Source organism: Triticum dicoccoides, chromosome 6A (assembly GCF_002162155.2).
Source record: "Triticum dicoccoides isolate Atlit2015 ecotype Zavitan chromosome 6A, WEW_v2.0, whole genome shotgun sequence".
NCBI lineage: Eukaryota > Viridiplantae > Streptophyta > Magnoliopsida > Poales > Poaceae > Triticum > Triticum dicoccoides.
Genome location: NC_041390.1, coordinates 503525926 through 503539069, shown reverse-complemented (window position 1 = coordinate 503539069; position 13144 = coordinate 503525926). Strand labels below are relative to the sequence as shown.

The following is a 13144-nucleotide window of genomic DNA, read 5'->3' as shown; positions in this document are numbered from 1 at the left end:
CAGATTTTTGTCAAGACATTAACTGGAAAGACCATCACTCTTGAGGTGGAGAGCTCCGACACCATTGATAATGTGAAGGCCAAGATCCAGGACAAGGAGGGAATTCCTCCAGATCAGCAGAGGCTTATCTTTGCAGGGAAGCAACTGGAGGATGGGCGTACCTTGGCAGATTATAACATCCAAAAAGAATCCACTCTTCATCTTGTCCTGCGCCTCCGTGGTGGCCTTTTAACTAAAGCAGTTTGATGTCTGCTCCTTTTACCCCTAGTACTGTTTGATGTTCCATTTTGAACTTATTAGCAATGCCTTCCTGTACTGTTTTGATTCGCCGTTCTATGTATGTGACATGTTTCTACAATATTTCAGAGTATTCCTGTTATTTCATAGTACACCGTTCCATTTCTGTGACATGTTCCTGTTATTTGGAACTGTGTTTCTTTTCTGTCTATTGATTGTGGGGAAGTGCAGTACTTCTGAGGGTTAGGCAATATGGCTGTTCTTCCACTTGTAGTTTACGATAGTCTTGGTGCAGCACTAGTGGTTGGGGCGCCACCGGGTGGCGCCACCTGAGTGGTGACTCTGCGGTGCCAGGTTGCCTTCGCCCATTCAACTACTTTGTTCACCTCTTGTTAGCACATACACATGACAATGGTGAGCTCTTTCATCAACATATTATGTTGCTACTTCATGTGAAAAGTAAAGAGAAATGCATGACAGGCAATACAAACGAATCTCGTCTGTAGCACAGTACAGACACACTGCAGCTTAGCTTCTTTTCGGATGTGCATAATTACAGCTCTAGTAAGAGCGCCCATAGTTTTTTCTTCCCTTCTCTGCGTTCAGCGCCCTCGCCTAAAGTTGATGCCAAGCGAGATTGAGACAGGCAACGGCAGCGGTGGCTCGCCGGAGCAGTACCAGCCGGTGTGCGTGACCGGAGCCACCAACTCATCCACACCCTGCTCCGGCAGGGCGTCTTGTCCACGCCACGGCGAAGGACTCAGGATGTGTCACCTATTGGTTCTTTGCAGATTGGTGCTGAATATCAATCAATATGGAACCTATTCAACACCAGATTACGACACGGTAAGCAAAAACAACTTGAGTTCTAATAAACATTTTGGTGAAGCAATAAGATGGACATCATACATACTACGAACACTTTTTTAAAAATTCAGAAGCAAAAAAAAATGTGAGAGAACCTAATGGATGGATAAATGAACCAACCACCAACCATTTATAAAAGTTCGGATAAAATTAATAGTACCTCATGAAATAGAGTACTGTAGCAACTAAGAAAGATTTTCAGACGATCAGGATATGAAGGTGTTCGCAGCTTCAGCTCGTGCAACACCGACTCCCTGTAGAGCATGAAGCAGACGTAGTCACGAATTATTGATTGCTCTAGTTGCTCGTTTCCCGGGGATTGATTACAACTGCAGGGCTAATATAATCATTCAATTGGTTGAAAATAGAGCATCTGGAAAGACATAAGAATCTAAACACAAAGGGAAAACCTACCTCTTGTCCAGTCAACATCGTTGTTGGACGAAGCAAACAAAATACAGAATAGTCACAGTAAAAAAACAAAATGTTCCATTGGTGGGCAGCACACGAATATTCATATTTTCTATCCCTTGATTTTGTAACCAAATCCAACACAGAGGAACAAAATCTTAGCACATGGTAATATTACGGCCTAACAGGTCCACCTACATAATTCATATAAAAGAGGAGAGCACGGGAATGAAAAGAAGCTTCAAAGAAGAGAAGTTGTATAAAACTTCTGATCAGGATTACCTCACAGAAGTTATTTAGTAGATGGAATAGGTGCACAGTCAATAAAATATATAGATTTCAAAGTTATTTTTCTTTGGTGTTTTATTGAATGACATATATCCTTCTATAGCCACGTAATTTTCTTATCTATACTTTGAAGATGTTCTCAAGGAAATAAGGGCTAAAAGTAGCAGCAACTAAAGGAAGAGCTCATCCAATTCATTCTACAACAGCAGCAGTGGCAGAACTGATCTTCTCAAGATATTCTCATATGAATTGGGTGTGTGGAATTCTAAATAAAAGAAATGATATTTACATGCACTGTTGTACATGATCTAAACATCAACGTTTGCTCACAGAAGCATGTTACTGTCTTACTGCATAACCATCGAATGCAGGTTAATAAATAATAATAACATGAATAACAACCTCTTTTTGGATAGAATAAAAAAGATATTACAAAAACAAAAACAGATGGTTCACAAGTGAGGGCTATTGAGTCTAAATGCTTGTTGCTTTGATCTGGGAAGACTAAGAACTTTTATTAATTTTCACCTTAATTAGAGCAACAAGAGGGGGCTGAATAGATGCGGGGGTTGGCAACAAGCCGCACATCTCTTATTTCATCTCGAAGAACCTCCGTCAAACCATAGACAACCTCTTATGAGTTCACAACAAACAAACATAATGACACAAGAGGACTAGAAGACATCATAGGCTACACAGGAATCTAATCCAAGCTCCAAAGGTAATGTACAAAGAAATTGATGAAACATCTCAGTAAACTGGAACTTTAGAACTGAGTAACTTCAAAATTTGTGTAACCAATGGCTGGTATATTAACAAGTCTGTAGGGTATAGTACTCAAGAACACCTGAAGTTTCAGTGCCCTATGAGCATGGCCATAGTGCCATACCACTCAGCATACTCATTGATGTCACGCAATCGAAAATCCTACGAGCATGGTAAGTCTGAAAGATTGGTTGTTCAATAGCAACCGAGGTGATACCAACATAGGTAAAGCATGTGTTTGTATAGAGCATACCGCAGAGGGACCAACAATCTCCAATTGTTGGGGTAAGCCTTTAATAATTTCTTGATAACAAACTTGCCATCAGACATTGCTCTAAGTGTGTTCGATACAAAATCTTATCTTCCAATTGAGAGCTGAGCATATAACTGGATTCCTTCATAAGTTTAGCAATTGATAGAAAAAAATCTCAGAAAAAGCATGATGAAGCTACCAACCTGTGTTGTTACATGTGCCAAGCAACAAAAAACAGCATCAACATATGAAAAATCTGCATCTTTACTTGCAACTAAATTTGGCAGGTCCTACAATATTAAAAGAGGGTCAACATATGCGAACACAAATTCATATACATAAATGTGCTACTGCTGAAAGGTTCAGCTAATTCTTGATGTACAGGAGTGCCAGACTGACTCTGTACAGTGTTTACTTAACACGACCAGACCCCTGACCACTTCAATGATGTTCTAAATTTCTAAGCCAACATTTTCACCCACTGCCCTTCTCATGGCCAAGCAAAAGAGTTCAGCACCGGCAGGAAGTGAAAAAACAAATACATGGTGTAACTGAAAAATAAATCCTAAATTTAGTATAGAATAATTCAGTACCGGTGTGAAAATGAAAGCATTGGATACTAAATGAATCCTAAAGTTAGTATCTGCAACCTGCAACATCTACACCTAGACTAAATTTAGTATCTGCAACCTACAACATCTACACCTAAATGAATCCACATTGATGTCAAGCATTGGACTAATGAATAACCGTCCAAGAAAGCGAAGACAAAAAGTATGCCAAATGGGCCGTAGAACACCATCATGTCGTGTTACCTGCGAAAAAATGGGACCACGAGCTGCCGCCAAGAATGTTGTCTCATGTTGTATACTGCATCTGCTCATCGTGAATAAAACAGACATGGGCATTTACCACATTGAGTAAACCAAAGTATGCAGTTGTACCTAATGATAGATGACAGACAATCAAACCATCAGGCTAACCATGCACCAAAATAAGATCAGTGATCTCATGTGATTGGCAGGACTCGATAATTCTGATATCACCTACCGGGAAGAAAAGACGGATCAATAAGAAACAATTGCTAAAATTCACAAATGATAAGAGAGAAAATTTACAGTCCAAGCAAACACTATATAACCTGTTTATTCTTCAATAATCAATAAAATCATACGTGAATGAGCACCTGATATTAGTAAACACAACATGGAATGCTTTGCATCATACCTGAGAACCACGGTTCACCCTCTGTTAATTTGGAAATACAACTTTCAGCTCCCAACAAATGAAAAGATTGACCAGTCAACTAGCACAGGATGCACCATTTTAACATGTCAAAACATCTTCCAATTCACCTAAGGCCTTGTTCGGTTGGGTGCGAATCCGAGTGGATTGAAGGGGTTTGAAGGGGATTTAAACCTCTTGTAAGTCAAAATACAAGCCAATCCTTGCCAATCCCCTCCAATCCTCTTGGGGAGAGGATTAACCGAACAAGCCCTAAAGGAGGAGGGTATGTAAATAAATCAGATAAGGACCTAAAGGATCATATAGTGACATCAAATAATTCATATGCAAATATACTTTTAAGTTGCAGAGGATATCGACTTCAACATGAAAAGATCATTTGCTAAATGAATTCCTCATCAAAGCATATGAAGTATGACTATCGACAACTTAAAAAATATCAGCATGAAAACATATGATAAATCTTAGAACTTTTTTGTTGGAAAACTAATGCAACACAGCTGGAGCAGAATAAATCCATAGTCCAAAGGGGAGCTTTATGGAAAATACTGATCCATAAATTACAGGATAACTCAGGTGGGGACCCTCTCCCCCCAGTGTTTGTTCAAAAAATAAATAAATTACAGGATAACCATGCAAAATACTGAAGCAGGTCTATATTAACAAAAAGATAAAACTAACCCCCTTTGCAATCTGCAATGTATATAATTTGAACTTTATACAAAAAGGCTTGTTGCATAACTGTTCTGTGCATTAATGTCTAAGAGTACTTGAACAGGGTGCATTGTTTCCGAACTGCAAATATCGCAACTATGTTTTCATAAGAAAAGAAATCAAATATAGAAACGAAGATATAAGTAGTTCCAAGTTGGAACTTCCAAAGAATTATAATGACTTCTACAGTCTACTTAAATATCTGGGCCTCACAAGTTAGGCATGAACTCTAATCATTTAGGTTATCAGTGGAGAAAGCTTTGTATAAGCAACATATGATGCATGACTTACTCATGATTCATTATTGTTCGATTGGTTAAATTACCAATTAGCGCTTTATAAGGGAACTACCCCAGCGTTACTGATTTGATTAGCAATTCACTCCAGAGAACACCTACTGATCCATCTTGCAATTTGTAGGGATGGAGAAAAGTGAAAAAACTGTAAGCACATTTTAGGAGCTCGTGTCTGAATCCTGAACATGTTAATCGTTCCCCATTGACCAAAATCCCAGATTTTTCTTTGCAAAGTAGCATAAGAACGTGTAAAAATAGGCATATAGCTAGCAAGGAACAACATGGACACACAGAAGCGCATCCGCTTGAGAAAATCTGTAAACAGCACTGTGGAGAGATGGAGAGGAATTTACCCTGCCATGCCGCCATCCTCGTCGGTGGCCTTTCCCTCCTGACCCCAACACCATCATCCCCGCCGACCCATCTCAGTAAGGCCGGCAACTCCAGCGCCTCCGAGACCTCAGACACGGGCGTGAGTGGCTCGTCGGCGCTGGACCTCCTCTGCCCGATGACCTTGTGCCAGCTCAGGCGTAGCAGCTGGCCCGCGTTCCATCTTCAGAGGAGTAGAGAGGCGGTCAAGGAGGAGGGGATGGCGGAGGGCCGGAGCTTGGCTAGGAACGGGGAGGAGAAGTGGCGGCGGAGGGATGCCGGAGAACGATCCGGAGACGGCGGAGGTTGCGTGCCTGAGAAAGGCTGAAGAGGAAGAGGTGGGGTTTGCTTAGCAAGGAAGAGAAAGCAGTCCTGGGGGAGGTGTTATGTGAATCTTTCTTCTCAACTGAGCGAATTTTTTTGTCTCACGCTAGTCCGACGTGGACATCACCAGGAAGCGCCCTTGTAGCGACTGTTAAAGGGATGTATTCTTGTCGTTGGACATTTCGTTATGGTTGCTGTGAACCATCGAACCAAAGCCGGATGGATGAAGTGGCACCAAGCTTCTAGCATTCTCTGTGACAAGAGAATGCCACAAAAGCTAAAAGGTAAGTTCTACAGGACGGCAGTTCGACCCGCAATATTGTATGGCGTTGAGTGTTGGCCGACTAAAAGGCGACATGTTCAACAGTTAGGTGTGGCGAAGATGCGTATGTTGAGATGGATGTGTGGCCACACGAGGAAGGATCGAGTCTGGAATGATGATATACGAGATAGAGTTGGGGTAGCATCAATTGAAGAGAAGCTTGTCCAACATCGTCTGAGATGGTTTGGGCATATTCAGCGCAGGCCTCCAGAAGCTCCGGTGCATAATGGACGGCTAAAGCGTGCGGAGAATGTCAAGAGAGGGCGGGGTAGACCGAATTTGACATGGGAGGAGTCCGTTAAGAGAGACCTGAAGGATTGGAGTATCACCAAAGAGCTAGCTATGGACAGGGGTGCGTGGAAGCTTGCTATCCATGTGCCAGAGTCATGAGTTGGTTGCGAGATCTTATGGGTTTCATCTCTATCCTACCCCAACTTGTTTGGGGCTAAAGGCTTTGTTGTTGTTGTTGTTGTTGTTGTTGTTGTTGAAATTTGACCTACTGCCTGCGCCTGCTAATTTTAGTCCCTTCTGCATGGCTTTTGATTATTTTGCATAGGTTGTAGTAGTTGAAGATTTGGACTGAGAATTAAATCTGCAAAAATCGTATGGTCTGGTAATTCCGAGTAAAATCGGAGAGAAAACAGAATCTTGGTATTGGTAGTATCGTAAGTAGCAGAAAGGAACTCGGGATTCCCTTCAGAATTTGTGCCGCTCGTGCGAACAAAACTAAAGTCTAGTGCTTAGACTGGTCAAAAACGTTGACGTCGAGCCCTATACACAATGTGACATCGAACCCACCAAAGAAACAACTTGGACTGAGCAAGGGGTTAAACTAGCATAGGTTTACCTCTAGAGTAGAGGCAGGCCACATTGTTGTACGCACGATGAGAACTTATTTCGTCCGGATCTAATAGTGGTTTGTAGCAGCGTGCGGCTCCAGCCGAGGCACAATGCACAACTCTAGTGAGAGATCGCTCGCCGTCACTGGTCTACTGTCTCTGTTTTGCCTTTTTAAGCTTTATTATTGGCCCTGTTTTGTCGTTGATGTCAGTTTTTTGGATACTTGGATATTAGTGGGGGTTTCTTTGAAAATTTAAGACTCCAAACGTCATCTCTCTTAGAACGAAAGTGCGTCCCACTTTAAATTAATAAATCCACGATAAACGTGAACATCTGTCATAACATAACAATCACAAGGATGCGATTCAAAATAAAACGGAGTTCTAACATACAGAGCCAAGGCTCGCAACATAGTACACGGACTCGGGCAAAAGGCACCTATCCCTAGGTGCCAACGGGAGGGGCTTGCGCTATGGTGTTGATCTGTCTTAAGCTTGAGGATCGCCACCTTCATCTCGTCCCCCTCCTGCTTCCCTACCGATGTCCATTGCGGTAGAAAAATGACACATTTAAAGATGCAATCAGTACTCAGTAGGATGAGAAGGGGACATTTTTTCTATAGCAAGCTTGTTATAAACATGCCAAAGAGCCCAAAGAAAAATCGCAATACAATGCCAAGCAACAGGCTTGTAAGAGCCCCAAAGACGGGAAACAAGGGAAATACGTTCTAGATCGAAAATGCCTCCCGGACACAGCTCCAAGCGAACTTGGTCATCACACAATGGAAAAAAGTGTGGTTAGTGTCTTCAGGCGTCCCACAAAGCACATATAAACCGTTCGAAGGGCCATTATAGTCACTATTAAGCAAGGAAGGCAAGCGGTTGCACATCAACTGCCATAAGAAAATCTTGATTTTGAGAGGCATAACCGCTTGCCAGAGGAGCAAAGCGTGACCTAAAGGCAGATTGTCTGAAAGTTTTTTGTATAGGGAGTTAACCGAAAAGCGACCTGGTGAGGCTAAATGCCAAGAGATCTTATCAGGGCGCGCAGAGAGATTTCTTTTTGAAAAGGACGATGCACCCCGGCCTCTGCATTTGGGCGATGCATGTGGCCATTTTATTAATTATTCACAAAGCCATTACAAGGTAATACATAAGTAAGCCTGAAACCACCATCTTAGCAACACTTGTCGCTACTCCTATCCCCATGATGAAGGGATGCTGAATGTCCGAGCCTAATACCAAACAGACATGGCACCAACACCTAACATCTAATGCTGGATGCCCCATCCAAGCCACAATACCTGGACTGGGTAACACACCGGTTCGGCGCACTTTCAGTGGGCACCACATGTGCACGCTGGAAGGGTCATCGTCGCCGTCTTACACTGATCCATCTTTAGAGCAAGTACTAATGCATCGACCTTTCTAGGCCTGTCGTCAACGCCGCCACAGCGCCAAACAGGCCCACCGCCCTGCTCTCGTCCATCCAGCCGCATCCGTCGTCGAGGTCCAGCTGCACCATGCCGTCAATACTCGTCGTCATCGACGCGGTAGATAAAATGCCGCTCCTCCTGCCAACCACCACACCATCACCACTGCTGGAGCTACGCGGAGCCCACCACCCATAGCAACTCTCCCCCGAACAACTGAGCCTCCCAAGACGGCGCCTCCATGAAGGTTACGACGCGCAGGACATCGCCGCTGCCCAATGCAGTCTAAATTCAGAATTTCGTCCGGGAGGTGTTTGGAGGTGGATAGGAGGGACCTCGGCTTCGCCTCCAAGAAGGGTAACAGCGTTGAGAGACGTTGTCGATTGATAACCCACAAGTATAGAGGATCACAACAGTTTTCGAGGGTAGAGTATTCAACCCAAATTTATTGATTCGACACAATGGGAGCCAAAGAATATTCTCAACTATTAGCAGCTGAGTTGTCAATTCAACCACACCTGGAAACTTAATATCTACAGCAAAGTATTTAGTAGCAAAGTAATATGATAGTAGTGGTAACAATAGAAAAAGCAATATTTTCGGGTTTTGTAGTGATTGTAACAGTAGCAACGGAAAAGTAAATAAGCGAAGAACAATATATGATAAGCTCGTAGGCAATGGATCGGTGATGGAGAATTATGTCGGATGCGATCAATCATGCAACAGTTATAACATAGCGTGACACAGAACTAGCTCCAGTTCATCAATGTAATGTAGGCATGTATTCCGAATATAGTCATACGTGCTTATGGAAAAGAACTTGCATGACATCTTTTGTCCTACCCTCTCGTGACAGCGGGGTCCTATTGGAAACTAAGGAATATTAATGCCTCCTTTTAATAGAGTACCAGACCAAAGCATTAACACATAGTGAATACATGAACTCCTCAAACTACGGTCATCACCGGTAAGTATCCCGATTATTGTCACTTCGGGGTTAACGGATCATAACACATAATAGGTGACTATAGACTTGCAAGATAGGATCACGAACTCGCATATATTCATGAAAACATAATAGGTTCAGATCTGAAATCATGGCACTCAGGCCCTAGTGACAAGCATTAAGCATGGCAAAGTCATAGCAACATCAATCTCAGAACATAGTGGATACCAGGGATCAAACCCTAACAAAACTAACTCGATTAAATGATAAATCTCATCCAACCCATCACCGTCCAGCAAGCCTACGATGGAATTACTCACGCATGGCGGTGAGCATCATAGAATTGGTGATGGAGGAAGGTTGATGATGATGATGGCGACGGATTCCCCTCTCCGGAGCCCCGAACAGACTCCAGATCAGCCCCTCGAGAGAGTTTAGAGCTTGGCGGTGGCTCTGTATCATAATACGCGATGAATCCTTTTCTCAGATTTTTTTTCTCCCTGAACACGAATATATGGAGTTGGAGTTGAGGTCGGTGGAGCGTCAAGGGGCCCATGAGGCAGGGGGCGCCCCCCCACCCTCGTGGACAGGGTGTGGGCCCCCTAACGTGGATTCTTCTTCCAGTATTTTTTATATATTCCAAAAATAATCTCCGCTGATTTTCAGGTCATTCCGAGAACTTTTATTTCTGCACAAAAATAACACCATGACAATTCTGCTGAAAACAGCGTTAGTCCGGGTTAGTTCCATTCAAATCATGCAAGTTAGATTCCAAAACAAGGGCAAAAGTGTTTGGAAAAGTAGATACGACGGAGACGTATCATCGATGCCAGGCCGGACCAGCCGACCAAAGTTTCCTCCGGTCCCCATCCTATACCACCAAACCTTCGTCTGCTTCGAATCCAGCAACAGGCCATGAACCGAAACCTATAGAGATGAGAGTGCCATGGGGCTCAACCCAACGAAAGGACCGAGAAGAACATGCGTAGTAGATAGCCAGGCGCCTCATCAACCGATCCGACATGGTCAGCGGCGAAGACCACCACCCCGCACTGGCCGACCGCGTCCAGGTGTCAAATCCAGATTCGATCTGAACCCGGCGGTGCCCGCGACCTCCTAGTCGTGCCCACCATGCAGCCATCACCACACTGTGAACTCGCGTCCCTACCGCCGGCACCGCCCCACGCACAACTTCACCAAGGGTTGCCCGCTCGCCGCGCCGCCGGACCCCGCGTAAGGCCGACACCTCCTCGTGATCCAGCTGTCCCGCACCGGTCGAGATGCTCGAAGGAGGGAAGTCTCGCCGCCACCCTGCCGACCAAGCTTTCCCTGGTGGCGCTGTGGATGACGGTGAGGGGAGGGGTGAGGCAGGACGGTTTGAGGGGCCCGTAGAGAGATGGGAGCATCCATCACCTCTCACAACATTACCCTACTGTTGTTCCCCTCTTGGGAAGGGCATGCCTAAAGGCGATGTGCAGAGGGGGGGGGGAGGGGATGCTGGGTGAGCGTATCTGCAACCGAGATGTCCGTCTCGACCGTGATGTCATATAGATCTTCAAAATGTTGCCACAACGGTCCCACGCCCAACCAGGAGTCTAATAAAAACTTAACCAATCGACTATTGTGCATGTGGAATTTGGCTCCAAGCACAATTCCAAAAGGTCAACCCTAAACCCTTAGTAGTACACCCGAAGAAAATGGAGATCGGGAAATATGTGGGTTGAGAAGGTCAGACCGACTTATTTTGCAAGAGCTTCTAGATCCATTTCGCATGGAGGGCACAACATTAAAAAAATTAAGCACCCTCTCTCCCCAAGGCTCTTAGGACAGAAAATAGCCGCCCACTTTTGTATGATACTTGCGCTTGGGCCCAATTAATTTGGTATGTGATTTGTTAAACTCCCCGTGAACTCCATCCACCAACATAAACATCCCCTTGGTGAACATAGGTAGGGACGAAAGACACGAGTTGGTGGTGACAAAGTCGGGTAACCAAGGACATGAACTTTCCTCACCACGACGCCACATGACCTGCGACCTTGGTATAGAGGGCTCCCCCATTCATTGATAGTAAGCTTTTCGTATCCAATGGTAAGGCCGATATATGTAATCGAGAACTTTCCCAAGTTACAAGCAAGGAGCTTAACAACTTTCCTGGCCTCATTGCCGTCCATCCCCATGGCGACAACCTCACATTTGTGAAAGCTGATTTTTATAGCCTTGACATCACTTCAAAATAGTGTAGGAACAAATTAATAATAGCAATGTTGTGTCGATCTGGTACAAAGAGCACCATCATATTGTCCGCATATTGAAGTTGGGATACCACTCCCAGAATCAGGTGAGAGACCACCCCACGGATATGGCCACATCTCGTGCTTTTTCCACCATAGTTGTTAGGGTGTCTGCAAGAAAATTAAATAATAGCAGGGACAAAGGGTCTCCATGTCTAAGTCCCCACCATTTGTGAAAGAATGGGCCCACTTTGCCATTGAGGGAGATTGTAGTTTGCCCGCCAAGACCAAATCCATGATACAGTGCACAGAGGCTGCCTCGAATCTTCTGTGCAATAACACTTGCTAAAGGAACAGTCAATTAACCCTGTCATACGCTTTCTCAAAGTCCAACTTCGAAAGAATCATGCGACTTTACCTGATTTGATATCATGGACAATTTCTTACATGGTAACAACACCTTCATGAATGAAACATCCCTTAATGAACAAAGATCAATATTTATGAATAATACTATGAGCAACCTATGGTACCCTATGTAACGCCCATGATGCGGCTATAGCTCCCACGTGTCGAGGCACGACTTAGAGACATAACCGCATAGTGGTCTTGTCGCAAGATGGGTCATCTTCACAAATATCCCATGTAATGAATAAGACATGGATAAATAGAGTTGGCTTACACTCACCACATCAAACAATACATAAATAAATCATACATCATCCAAAATACACTCATAGACCGACTACGGTCAAATTCGAATAAAAGGAAGATAAACCCCAAATGCTAGATCCCCGATCGTACCAACTGGGCCCCACTACTGATCATCAGGAAACAACACATAGTAACGACCAAGGTCGTCGTCGAACTCCCACTTGAGTTCGGTAGCATCACCTGCACTAGTATCATCGGCACCTGCAACTGTTTGGAAGTATCCATGAGTCACGAGGACTCAACAATCTCACACCCGCGAGATCAAGACTATTTAAGCTTATGGGTAGGATAAGGCAATGAGGTGGAGTTGCAGCAAATGCTAAGCAAATATGGTGGCTAACATACGCAAATAAGAGAAAGATGAGAAGCTACGCAACGGTCGTGAAGCTACAAGTGATCAAGAAGTGATCCTGAAACTACTTACATTCAAACATAACTCAAACTGTGTTCACTTTCCGGACTCCGCCAAAAAGAGACCATCATGGCTACACACGCGGTCGATTCATTTTAACAAGTCAAGTGTCAAGTTCTCTACAATTGGATATTAACAAATTCCCATCTGCCACATAACCGCGGGCACGGCTCTCGAAAGTTTATACCCTGCAGGGGTGTCCCAAATTAGCCCAACACAAGCTCTCACGATCAACGAAGGATATTCCTTCTCCCGGGAAGACCCGATCAGTCTCAGAATCCCGGTTACAAGACATTTCGACAATGGTAAAACAAGACCAGCAAGACCGCCCGATGTGCCGACAAATCCCGATAGGAGTCGCACGTATCTCATTCTCAGGGCTCACCGGATGGGCTGGACGTCGGGTTGGCATAGACCCTGGTTGCCCATGGGATGCTGGACATCGCCCAGGTTGGACCAACACTCAGAGAATCAC

The 13144-nt window shown here is 44.3% G+C and overlaps 1 long non-coding RNA gene across 6 annotated transcripts; it reads right to left on the bottom strand.

The window, feature by feature from the left end:
• Positions 1-641: 641 nt before the first annotated feature.
• LOC119317505 lies at positions 642-5829 on the bottom strand. Of its 6 annotated transcripts, XR_005153654.1 has the most exons (6): positions 5430-5824; positions 4049-4318; positions 3637-3765; positions 3025-3111; positions 1265-2955; positions 642-1058 (listed from the first exon to the last, which is right to left on the bottom strand). It is a non-coding gene; the product is annotated as an uncharacterized LOC119317505 (long non-coding RNA). The 6 variants fall into 6 exon arrangements; XR_005153655.1 differs by lacking the exon at positions 3025-3111 and having other exon boundaries at positions 1265-3024; positions 5430-5825; XR_005153652.1 differs by having other exon boundaries at positions 1265-3111.
• Between the last annotated feature and the right edge of the window lie 7315 nt (positions 5830-13144).